Genomic DNA, 12,685 nt, shown 5'->3' with positions numbered 1-12,685 from the left:
CGGGGAGTGGGAGAGGGAGAAGCAGACTCCCTGCCGAGCAGGGAGCCCGATGCGGGACTCGATCCAGGGACTCCAGGATCATGACCTGAGCCGAAGGCAGTCGCTTAACCAACTGAGCCACCCAGGCGCCCTCAAATAAATAAAAATCTTTAAAAAAAAAGAATACTGACATGCTGTCACCCTTTATGACCCAAGGAAGAAGAAGGAGGTTACGGCTTTCGGTCATTCTCTGTAAGATTCCAGGAAAGGACGAGGGGTTGGGATTGGGGTTGCGGTCGTGATTAGTCTTTGGGGAACCACTCTTCTAGCCTGGGGTGGGGCGTAGGAAAGGGGGAGAGTGACACTGAGTATGAAGGGGAGGGGATGAGTGATGGAGACGCCTCCTAGGGAGAGCTGGAGAGAGGGGGTGTGGGCTCAGAAGAGCGAAAGGACTCAGTGGGGGCCTCAGTGAGGGGAGGGGCCCAACGAGAGGGAGGGGGCTCAGTGAAGGGGAGGGGCTCAGTGGGGGAAGGGTCAGAGAGGGAGGAGGTTCAGCAATAGGAGGTGAGAGGGAGGGAACTGAGAGGAGAAGTTTCTCTGGGCCTGTCTGGGATGGAATTCGGGGCTAGGGGGGTCAGAAGGGCTAAGGGGATTGCATCTGCCTTAAACCTCCACAGTCTCTGGCCATGGGAGTGCCAGGGGGGTGTCAGATTGGGCCAAGTCAGAACTGAGGGGCACGGAGTGGCTTCTTTGTCCCAGAGAGCCCTGCAGGTGGGAGCAAGGTTATTCATTTACCACCAGCTTCCAGAAGGCAGCCTGAGCATAAGGCCTCCCGGCCACACTAGGACAGAGCTGCAGCCTGGGGCCCGCAGCCAGCCTGCCCACTGCAGCCCACCCCCAGGACCCCCCAGCCAGAGGACTGTGGCAGAGAAGGGAGACAGATCCTTGGGTGGGGGCCCCTCAGCCCCTCCCCTGGCTCCCTGGTCTCTTCCCAAGCCTGGGCTCCCCTGGGACCTCCTGGGTGTAGTGAGGTATCCTTCCCCGTCCAATGCTCCCCCAACCACACACACACACACACACACCCTTGCCTGGCTTTGGGGTCTGTCCTAACTCAACCTGTTCTTATGCTTTGGGGAGTTTAGGGTCTAAAAGGGGTGGTGGCACTCGCGGGGTACAGACCGGGGTACAGACCGCAAGCTGGGGGAGTCTCACAGGAGAGAGCCAGGAAAGCTTCTGCAGGCCAGAGGAGAGACTGGGAGTCAGTGGTTTCTAGATCCCTTCCTTTTCCTGGGTGCCTCTGAGCACTTGCCTTCCCCTTCTGGGTCTCAGTGTCTCCACCATTTCAACAAGGGGTTGAACCAGATGACCCATGAGGGATCCCTCTAATTTGCCTTTTCCACCCCCATGTTTATCCTTATCACCCCCTGCTGAAGAAAATTAGAACCAAACCACCCGGGTGAGCAGGGCAGTTCACTCCTCTGAGCCTCTGAGCCTCGGCTTCCTCATCCACAAAATGGGTATGATAATAGCATCAGGCTGTGTGGAGGATTCGCTGAGCCATCCTCGGGGTCCTCACCCCATCACTGCACTATGTTGCTTTGTTTCTTGTCAGACCTCTCCAGCAGGAGGTCATCCCCCAAGGTCAGGGGAACAGTCCTGCGCTTCCGTCTGTCTGCAGCACCCAGCTCAGGCCAGCACCCACTTGTGGAAAGAAGGCCTGCCTGCCCAAGGCTAGGTACATGAGAGGACTTCAATTACCGTGAGTTGGTACTGTTAATGTTTTGGTTTCTAAAGCCAGGCAGGGGCCTGGAAACGTGAGGGCAATGGCTGGGTCGTGAGAAAGTTCTTGGCTTCTTCAAAATCCACAGCCCTGGACACCGGCTGCCAGGCCCTGGGGCTCTGTCTCACTCCACCTGCCACCGTTGTGCTGCAGGCTGCCCTGTTCTTGCCACACCTGTTCCAGCATTTCCTCTCGCCGAGACCAAAAGCCAAGTGCTTTATCAAACAAACACAGCATTTATTGTCGGTCCCTCAAGGTCTGGGGCAGGCCTGGAAGAACAGACAGTACCTTCCTTCTCCCTCCCCTAGCAGGTCTCCAATAAAGGTCATCAGTGCCAAGACAAGTATGCTCTGCAGGGCAGGTGAAGAAAGCAAGCTCTGGTGCTGGCTGAGCGACCTTGGGCAAGTCACCGGCCACATCTCACTCTCATCTGCACAAGAGGTGATATGGTCACTGCTCCACGTGATCCTCCCCAAAGAACCCTGCAAGGTAGGCATTGCACGATGAGGCCACCAAGGCTCACAAGCTGATGGGACTAGGCTGCAGGCCCTGCCATGTCCTGCCAAGGACCAGCCCCTCACCTGTCAACCTGGTCATTTTCTAGATGTGTCCACCTGTCTTCTTCCCCACGTGCTGCCATGACTCCAACCAGGCCACCATCATCTTTCAGGAACAGCCTCAAGAGGGTCTCCTGCCTCCAGGCTCCCTCTCCGTACCCCCAACCCGGCTATGCCCCATTCCAGGCCACTCACCTCAGCATAGCCGAGTGACTACTCATGTGACAACGTCCTGAATCTGACCACTTTGGAAAATCCTTCCAGTCCCTTACCCCGCTCCCCCCCAATATGGCTCTTAGGATCCCACCCAGACCCCATGGCATGCCTCAAGAGCCCCTCCAGGGGCAGAGCCGTGATCGCCTCCATATTGTCTCCTCTCCTCCCCACCCCAACCCCCAAGGCCCCTACTCGTCTGGACATCCTTCAGTTCTGCATAACCCTGCCCTCTTCGGACCCTGGGCCTCACCACAAGCTCTTCTCTGTTCTTGGCAATTTCCCCACCCTTACCTCACCCTTCTTGGCAAGCTTAGAGGTCATTTCGTGTCTTCGCTGAGGAAGCTTCCCTGACATCCCTGTTCCTACAGAGTGCTGTCCATCCAGGATGCCACCATGGCATTTGTCAGTCTGGGCCAGAATCCCTTCCTCCCTTTTAAACAATCCCAAGCATTTTTTGTCATCTGGTCATAATATAAGCATAATCAGAACAGTATGACCAGGGGGGCCTGGGTGGCTCAGTTGGTTAAGCATCCGACTCTTGATCTCAGTTCAGATCTTGATCTCAGTGTTGTGAGTTCAGGCCCCACGTTGGGCTCCACACTTAAAATACACACACACCCCCAATATGAACAAATGTTTCAGAACTACACTCCCAACAAAGAACACACACACACACACACAAAGACCCAAATGCATTGTCTTCTCAACAATTTCTCACTTCATTGACCATTTCTGCTTGAAGACACTTTGGAGCGAGTAGTATGATCTCCCTTGAGCCTGATTCAACCCACTTGTTTTCCCGACTTTGTTTTAGAATGACTCTCTTCTGCATCTTCTAGCATGAGGTACAGAGACTCATCAAAACCAATGATACAGCCCTCCATGCACATGTTCACTTGCTCATAAAGCCACAGCTGAATCTGAGGTCTGTTTGCAAGGATCTGAAAATGAGCTACACCGGCACCTTCTGCACTTTGGGCACTGGCCACAACAGGCCATAGTGGAAGCTCATAAAGACCACGCTAACCCACATGCTACCTCCCAGAATAACCTCTTAGCTTGTCTTTCTCCTGCCCCTAAACCATCGGCTGCTAGGGAGGGGCCCTAAACACCCTGTTCACCTTTGTATGCTCCAAGCTTAGTCTAACACCAGCATGGTGCTGATGCTCACTAAATAAGAGACAAGGTTCACATCCAGGGTGCCAAAGGAACAAAGTTGAAGGACCCACGCTTGTAGATTTCAAACCATATCACAAGGCTATAGTCATCAAAACAGCATGGCACTGGCATAAAGACAGACAAATAGACCAATGAAACAGAATTAGAGAACCCAGAAATGAACTGTCACGTATGTGGTCAAATGATTTCCACAAGGGTGCCAAGAACACTTAATGGAGAAAGAACAGTCTAGTCTCTTCCACAAGAGGTGCAAGGAAAACTGGATATCCACACACAGAAGATGAAGCTAAGCCTTTATATAATGCCATATACAAAAATTAACACAAAATAGATCAAAGACCTGCACATAAGAGCTAAGCCTATTTGGGGCCCCTGCGTGGCACAGTCGGTTAAGCATCTGACTCTTGGTTTTGGCTCAGGTCATGATCTCAGGGTCAGGAGGTCGAGCCCTGCCTGGGGCTCTGCGCTCCGCTTAAGACTCTCTCCCTCTCCCTCCGCCCCTCCCCCTTGCTGTCTCTCTAAAATAAATAAAATCTAGGAAAAAAAAAACAGGGGCGCCTCTGTGGCTCAGTCAGTTAAGCGTCTGCCTTCTGCTCAGGTCATGATCTCAGGGTCCTGGGATTGAGCCCCACGTAGTGCTCTCTGCTCTGCTTCTCCCTCTCCCTCTGCCCCTCCCCCCACTCATGCGCGCGCGCGCTCTCTCTCTCTCTCAAATAAATAAAATCTTAAAAAAAAAAAAAGAGTTAATCTTATAAAACTCTTAGAAGAAAACATACTGCAAAAGCTTCACAACATTGGATTTGGCACCAATATCTTGGCTATAACACCAAAGGCACTGGTAACAAAAGAAAAACAAAAAAATAGACAAATTGGACCCGATGAAAATTTAAAACTTTGTGCATCAAAGGATACTATAAACAGAGTGAAAAAACAACCCACAAGATAGGAGAAGATATTTGCAAATCATACAGCTGCTAAGGGATTAATATCCAAAGTATATAGAGAACTCCTAAAACTCAGCACCAATTACCAATTCAAAAACAGGCAAAGGATTTGGATAGATGTTTCTCCAAAGAAGATATAAGAATGGCCAATAAGCACATACGAAAAGATGCTCACCATCACTAATCATTAGGGAAATGCAAATCAAGACCACAATGAGATACCACTTCATCCCCATTAAGATGGCTACCATAGGGGCACCTGAGTGGCTCAGTATGTTAAGCATCTGACTTTAGATCTCAGCTCAGGTCTTGATCTCAGGGTCATGAGATTAAAAAAAAAAAAAAAAGATGGCTACTATAGAAAGAGAAGAAGGAAGGAAGAAAAAGAAATAATAATAAGATAAACATTTTATTAAAACATTAAAAATAGAGGGACGCCTGGGTGGCTCAGTCGTTGGGCATCTGCCTTCAGCTTGGGTCATGATCCCAGGGTCCTGGGATCGAGTCCTGCGTCGGGCTCCTTGCTTGGCGGGAAGCCTGCTTCTCCCTCTCCCACTCCCCCTGCTTGTGTTCCCTCTCTCGCTGTCTCTGTCAAATAAATAAATAAAATGTTAAAAAAAATTAAAAATAGAACTATCGTGTGATCAAACAATTCCACTTCTGGGTATATGCCTAAAAGAATTGAAAACAGGCTCTCAAAGACATATTGCATACCCATGTTCATGGCACTGTTCACAATAGCCAAGCAGTGGAAGCAATGCAAATGTCCATCTATGGGTAAATGGAGAGCAAAATGTGGTCTATTCACGCAATGGAATGTGATTCAGCCTTAAAAAAGAAATTCTGACACCTGCTACACCACGGATGAACCTTGAGGACATTATGCTCAGTGAAATAAACCAGTCACAAAAAGGCAAATACTGTATCATTCTACTTACATGAGGCATCTAGAATAGTCAAATTCATAAAAACAGAAAGTAGAATGGTGATTACCAAAGGCAGGGAGAAGGGGAGAAGAGGGAGATAGGAGATATTATTTAAGGAGTATAGAGTTTCAGACTTACAAGATGAAAAAGTTCTGGATATAGGGGCACCTGGGTGGCGCAGCCGTTAAGCGTCTGCCTTCAGCTCAGGTCATGATCCCAGGGTCCTGGGATCGAGCCCCGCATCGCATCGAGCTCCCTGCTCAGCGGGAAGCCTGCTTCTCCCTCTCCCACTCCCCCTGCTTGTGTTCCCTCTCTTGCTGTCTCTCTCTGTCAAATAAATAAAATCTTTAAAAAAAAAAGTTCTGGATATATGTTTCACAACAATGTGAATACATTTACCACTATGGAATTGTAGGCTTAAAAATGGTTACGGTGGTAAAGTTTATGTTGTGTGTGTGTGTGTTTTTTTACCACAATTTAAAATTTTTATGTAGAGGGGAAAAATAAATTTCAAACTTAAGCATGAAAAATATTTGTATCATATATAACAGAAAAATGGTTACTATACCTAATATAAAAAGAGTTCCTGCAAATCAATAGAAGAGAGTATGATAATCGAATAGAATAATTGGCAAAGGAGAAGAAGTAATTACAAAAAGAACAATTATGTTAATAAACATATGAAAAGATGCATAATTTCCCTATTGAACAGTATTTCTTTTAATACTGTTGGCAAAGTTTAAAGACAAATTGTATCATCGAGGGCCTGGTAGGAAGCAGGACTTGAAAGAGATTTTAATGGCGGGACTATGTACAGGCATGCATGGAGTTACAGGATTCGGTAAAGGATATTGAGGTATCAAGAAACTAACAAACCAGGGGCGCCTGGATGGCTCAGTCATTAAGCGTCTGCCTTCGGCTCAGGTCATGATCCCAGGGTCCTGGGATCAAGCCCCGCATCGCATCGGGCTCCCTGCTCCGCGGGAAGCCTGCTTCTCCCTCTCCCACTCCCCCTGCTTGTGTTCCTGCTCTCGCTATGTCTCTCTCTGTCAAATAAATAAATAAAATCTTTAAAAAAAAAAGAAAAGAAACTAACAAACCAGGAGCTAGGAGACACAAACAGCTCAGCATCTCCCTCTTGAAGGCAAGATCGATATAGTCTGTAAAAGTCAGACTCCAAGAGGCACAGAGAAGACCAGAGAAGGGAACTAGGAACAATAACCAGCACTTTGACGGTATTCCATCTGAGAGAAAGGAATAATAGCTAATAACTTTTAAGCTCAGGTGTTGACAGAATAGTGGTATTATCATCATCATCCCCATTTTATAGACAGGAAAACCGAGGCATAGAAGTGTTACACTGTTTGCCCAAAGTTCACACGGGGGATCTGGGATTTGAACCCAGACAGTCTGGCCTCCTAGAGCCCAGGTTGCACGCCCTGCCTCTCGTTTGCCCTCTCCCCACCTGGGGAAGCATATATTGATACAACTGTTTTATTTTTTTTTTTTAAGATTTTATTTATTTATTTGACACAGAGAGAGAGAGATCACAAGCGGGTGGGGGGGCAGAGGGAGAGGGAGAAGCAGGCTCCCGGCCCAGCAGGGAGCCTGATGCGGGTCTTGATCCCAGGACCCTGGGATCATGACCTGAGCCAAAGGCAGACGCTTAACCCACTGAGCCACCCAGGCGCCCCTGATACAACTGTTTTAAAGGGCAATTTGACCATTTCTATAAAATAAATAAAGTAAAAGTCCCTTATAAAGATACTCTGAGACCCAGCAATTCCACTTCCAGATAACTTTGTTCTGAAATACAGAGCGTGCAAGGATATGTGATATTCATTTTATGCAGCCACAGGTTAAGCGGAATACACCCCACCCCCAGCTCTGGGGATAATTCCCAATTAGACTAAGCCAATCGTGGGGGGGAGGGGGTTGATCTCTTTCACTCTGCGGTGACTGGTTGACAGTGGGCATGTGACAGTTGCAGCCAATGAGACAGGAGGGAAGATCTTGGGGGGTGGGCAACAGGGATAGGCTTCTACATTTTCCTGGACTTTCCTTGGATGGGTCGCGGTATCTGGAATTCTATCGCCAACTGGAACCCCAAAGAGAATGAGCCGGCGGATGAGGCCAGTGATGAGGACATCAGTCTGGAGAGGTGGAACCGGGAGCCCCGGAAACATTTTCTACCCAGTAGTAACTGTCTGCTCCCTGGGTCCTCACCGTCCTTAGATCTCGGGGATTGTGGGAGATGCAGCTTTTCTTATTGCTTAAGCCAGTTTGACTTGGGGTTTCCAACCAAAGATGTCCTAGCCAGTACAACTGGGCTGCCGTTTACAAAAAAAAAAAAAAAAAAATCAAGTACAATAGCTCTTGTGAAGTAGTCTTGCAGAAAAATAAACAAACAAAACCTGAATCCAATCAATTTTCTAGACCCGCTATCAATTTACAGGATATGCAAAGGAGGGAGGAACACAGTGACACAGAACAGAGTCAGCAAAACAGCAACTGGGTGCTTCAGTGACAAAAAAAAAAAATACATTCGTTTTCAAGGAAAGAAACGGAGATGTAGGAGAATCTATAGATCAAAAGAGACTTAAAAAATATATCAACCCATCACAGTTGTGGCCATTCATCGGTTCCTGATTCAGACTCAAAGTTGGTGGCATTTATGAGACAGTTCAACATTGGAACACTGAGTAGAGAATTGATAATCTTAAGGAATTATGACCTCTTAAAGTGTGTAAATGATATGGTGGTTTTATGTTTAAAAAACAAACAAATGAAAAAAGCTCTTAGCCTTTAGAGAAACATACTGAAATATTTATAGATGCAATGGTATGATGTGTGAGATTTACTTCAAAATCATGTGCAGGTGGGAAAAGACATACATGGGCTATAGATGAAACATTCTTGAGTTGATCATTGTTGAAGCTGGGTAGTAGGTATAGGGGGTCCCCATTTTATCCCCCTTCACATATGTTTAAAATTTTTCATAATAAAAAAGTGGGTTTAAAAAAAAAAAAAGGTAGATCTGCATTGACATAGAAAGATATCCCTCAGAAATACCTTCTTTCTCTTGTTAAAAAAAAGGGGGGGGGCGCCTGGGTGGCTCAGTAATTGAGCGTCTGCCTTTGGCTCAGGTCATGATCCCAGGGTCCTGGCATCGGGCTCCCTGCTTGGCGGGAAGCCTGCTTCTCCCTCCCCCACTCCCCCTGCTTCTGTTCCCTCTCTTGCTGTGTCTCTCTCTGTCAAATAAATAAATAAAATCTTTAAAAAAAAAAAAAAATTTTCTTGACTTCACATCTCCAAACAAAGGCTACCCCATTTCTCTGCCCACCCCTGATTTTGCTTCCTCCCCTCCTACATGCCAATCAGCCTCTCCTGTCCGCTCCTGTCCCCACTCCTTCGGCACTCCAAGCCGCTCCTGGCAAGGTCCCCAGTGGCCCCCAGGTTGCCACAACTAACAGTCTCTTTTCTATCCGGAGCTTACTCACCCTCAGCAACTTTTGACGTAGGTGATTGTTCCCTTTTCCTCAGAACTTCAATTCCCCTGCCCTTTCTGACACGTCTCTCCCCTAGCTTTCCTCCTGCCACTGCTCTTTCTTCCTAGGCCCTCTTCTCTTCCTCTGATGCACTGTTGAACCCTTTGATCGTCTCCCCCACTCCCACGGCTTTAACACCCTCTAGCTCCCAGATCTCTCCTCTGAGCTCCCCACCCAGGAGTCCAGCTGCACCCTCAGATGCCGTGGGGGTGGTGGGGCGCAGTGGTTAACAAGAGCATGGCCCCTGGAGCCCAACCACTTGGGATTGGATCCTGGCTCTGCAGCGTCCAAGCTTCGTGATGGTGGGCAGTTAATTAGCCTCTCTGTGGCTCAATGCGCTTAGCTCTAAAAAAGGATCAATAAATAATACAGCTCTTATGAGGATGAAATCAGTAAATAGAATGAAAGCTCTTTGAACGGTGTTGTGCTCAACACCGTGTTAAGCACTCAACAAATGTTGACTATTATATCTCCCGGGCAACTCGACCTTAACATGCGTCAAGTAGAACTCTAGATTGTGGGATGCCCGGGTGGCTCAGTCGGTTAAGCATCTGCCTTCTGCCTGGGTCATGATCCCAGGGTCCTGGGATTGAGTCCCCCATGGGGCTCCTTGCTCAGCGGTGAGCCTGTTTCTCCCTCTGCCTGCCACTTCCCCTGCTTGTGCTCTCTCTCTCGCTCTCTCTGACAAATAAATAAATAAAATCTTAAAAAAAAAAAAAAAAAAAACTCTAGATTGTCCCTCCCTACTAGTACCTTGTAGATGGGGGAAAAGCTCCTCTCCAGCCTTACCTGGCTCAGTAAACGCACAACTACCAGCCCATGTCGTCTGTCCAGAAACCTAGGATTTGTCCTGGACTCCTTCCTTTCCCTCCCCATCTTCCTCTCTACCCATCCAATTCTTCATCAAATGCTGCTGATTCTAACTCCAAAACATATTTGATACCTACCTTTCTCTACCTCCATGGCCACCTCCCAGCGAGAAGTGGACATCATGTCCTAACTGGACAACAACAGTAGTGTCCAAGCTGATTTTCCTTCCTCTCCTCCATGTGCCCTTCAGTCTGTCCCTCCCTCTTCCCCTGTGTAGCCAAACAGTCCTATAAAATGCGTGTCTATCCCGCCTTAAACCCCTCCCTGGCTTTCACTTTTCTTAGAATAAAGACCAAATCCCCTACCAGGCCCCTGCTTAGACCAACCCCAGCCTACCTACCTCATGCCTTGCTCCCCTTGCTTCCTCTGTGCACCTCAGGGCCCTTGCATACCCTATTACCTCTGCCTAGGACACTTTCCCCCTGGTCTTCATATGACTGCCTCCTTCTTATCCTTCAGATGTCACCTTACCTGAGGCCTTTCCTTACCACCCTGGTTACTATTGCCCACCCCAATTACTAACAAACACAGCACCTTGCTCACTGAATTTACCACAGTTTATACTTACATATTGATTTCTTTGTTTATTTGTTTGCAGCCTGTTTCCCCCACTGGAGGATAGAAAACAGGGGATTTCAGGTTTTGGGTTTTGGTATTGCTTGAGGAACAGGGCCATGTAATTGCCATTTCCCTAGCTTTAAAATTCACACTTGGCATTTAAAAAAATTTCAAGGCGCATGGGTGGCTCGGCGTCTGATTCTTGCTTTCTGCTCAGGTCGTGATCTCAGGGGCATGGGATTGAGCCTCAAGTTGGGCTCTGCCCTCCTCCCTACTCGCATTCTCTCTAAATAAATAAATAAATAAATAAAATCTTTTTTTTTTAATTCATACTTGGCATAAGCACGTGCTCAGTAAATATTTGTTGAATAGATTATTGGATTATTGATTTAAAAAGAAACCCAGTTGTGGACGGATGTGCATGGTATTATCGCAATTATGAAAGTCAGTCTCTAAACTTAGACATACGATGCCATGATTTCTGTGATGCCCCGTTCTGCCCCGGCAGTAGGAGACAAATCGAACTTCAGTCCCCCTGGGTGTGGGCCACAATTCCAGGATATTCAGCAGAGCCAAATTTGCTTGGGATTGGGGGCGGAGGTGGGGGGGCTAAAAGAGGGACAGGTTGGACAGTATCCAGCACTCAGGCAACAGTGATCCCTGCTGATATATGGTCATCTTGATTCAGTGGCCTCTTCGGTCCTGGTACTGTGTCTGCTTTGGGCTTGGGACCAGGGAAAATGTTGCAAGCTGCCTATGGTCCTGCCAGCCTAGTAGACCCCTGAGCTGTTTCCTCTCTGGGGAGCCTGCCGAGAACCAGGTGGCAGACGCCCCTCCCATTCTGGGCCAAGCTCTAGTCTCTCTGGAGGAATTCCCTTCCCCTAAGGGCCTCACCTCTTGAAACACACAAACCAGCTTTTCTACTCTTGGGTCAGCCATATGCATCCCCAGGGGCAACGAGCACAGAAAAGTAGGGAAACGTAGGAAGGAACCAACTAGATTAACCTAGAAATACATTACATGTTTGCTGACCACCATGTGGGGAAGTGACTAGAAGGGCCAAAATGGACAAGTCCACTGAGGAGTTGGCCACCGCAGGGAGGGACAGGGTCATGGATTTGGACAGGAGAGAATGGATATCAGAGTTATTTGGAAGGTAAAAATCAGTAGCAACTAGGTGAGGGATTGGGTGGGGGCGGGGGAGGTAAGGGAGACCCATCTAGAAGGATCCCCAAGATTCTGCCTTGAGAGAGGGGATGGCTCTGCCATTGCACATGGTGTTCCCACTTCTGGAACGCCCTCCTCCACTGTAAGCCCTTCGCTTGCCCCCACTCCCACTCATCTTTTTGACCTCCATTCAAGCATCACTTCTGCGTAGCCACCCTACCTGACCCCCGGGCCAGCTGGATTCCCCCTTTCTCCGTCCACCTTCCTTTGCATGTTTACTGGGTGTGCGATTACACATCCATTAGTATCCTCCCCACCAGACTGTCAGGTCTGTGAGTGGATCTGGGCTCATCCTTGCATGCCCAGTGCCTAGCACGTAGTAGGTGCTCAATAAATAAAGGCTCCAAAATGCAGGCAGGGGAGGCTGGAGTGTATTCTGCAGGCTGGTGGTTCTTTTCCCGGGGACTGGAGCTGGCTGGGTTTCAAAATACATAGACCCCCTCCGCCACCTCGACTCCTCACCCCCCCACTTTAAGATCTGTGCTTGTGAGGAGGCTGTGAGTGGGGGTACAGTCTTTTTTTATAGCCCCGAGAGATATTCATTGGTTTTACTGTAGGTTTTTTTTTCTTAAGATTTTATTTATTTATTTGAGAGAGAGCAAGAGAGAGAGAGCATGAGCGGGAGGGAATGTTCTGGAAGTGCTCGGGGAGTCTGGGGGAGGCACGGGGATTACCATGCCCCTGTGGGAAAGGCTGCAGTGGGGATTAAACAATATAATGCATATAAAAGTCCCAGCAGCTTAAAAAAATACAGGATCCAAATCTGAGAAGACTGAGTGGCCAGGACAGGAGGAGTCTGGGCAGGGAATCACCTAGCGGCCCCCCCTTCAGGAAACTTCCAGGGGTCTCCTGGGAGCCCCGCCCCAGCACGACTGACACCCTGGCCCCACCCGGCCAGCAG

This window comes from Leptonychotes weddellii, chromosome 5 (genome assembly GCF_054177405.1).
Source record: "Leptonychotes weddellii isolate Sample4059 chromosome 5, ASM5417740v2, whole genome shotgun sequence".
Lineage (NCBI taxonomy): Eukaryota > Metazoa > Chordata > Mammalia > Carnivora > Phocidae > Leptonychotes > Leptonychotes weddellii.
The sequence above is the reverse complement of the archived record's forward strand: the minus strand, read 5'-3'. Positions refer to the sequence as shown.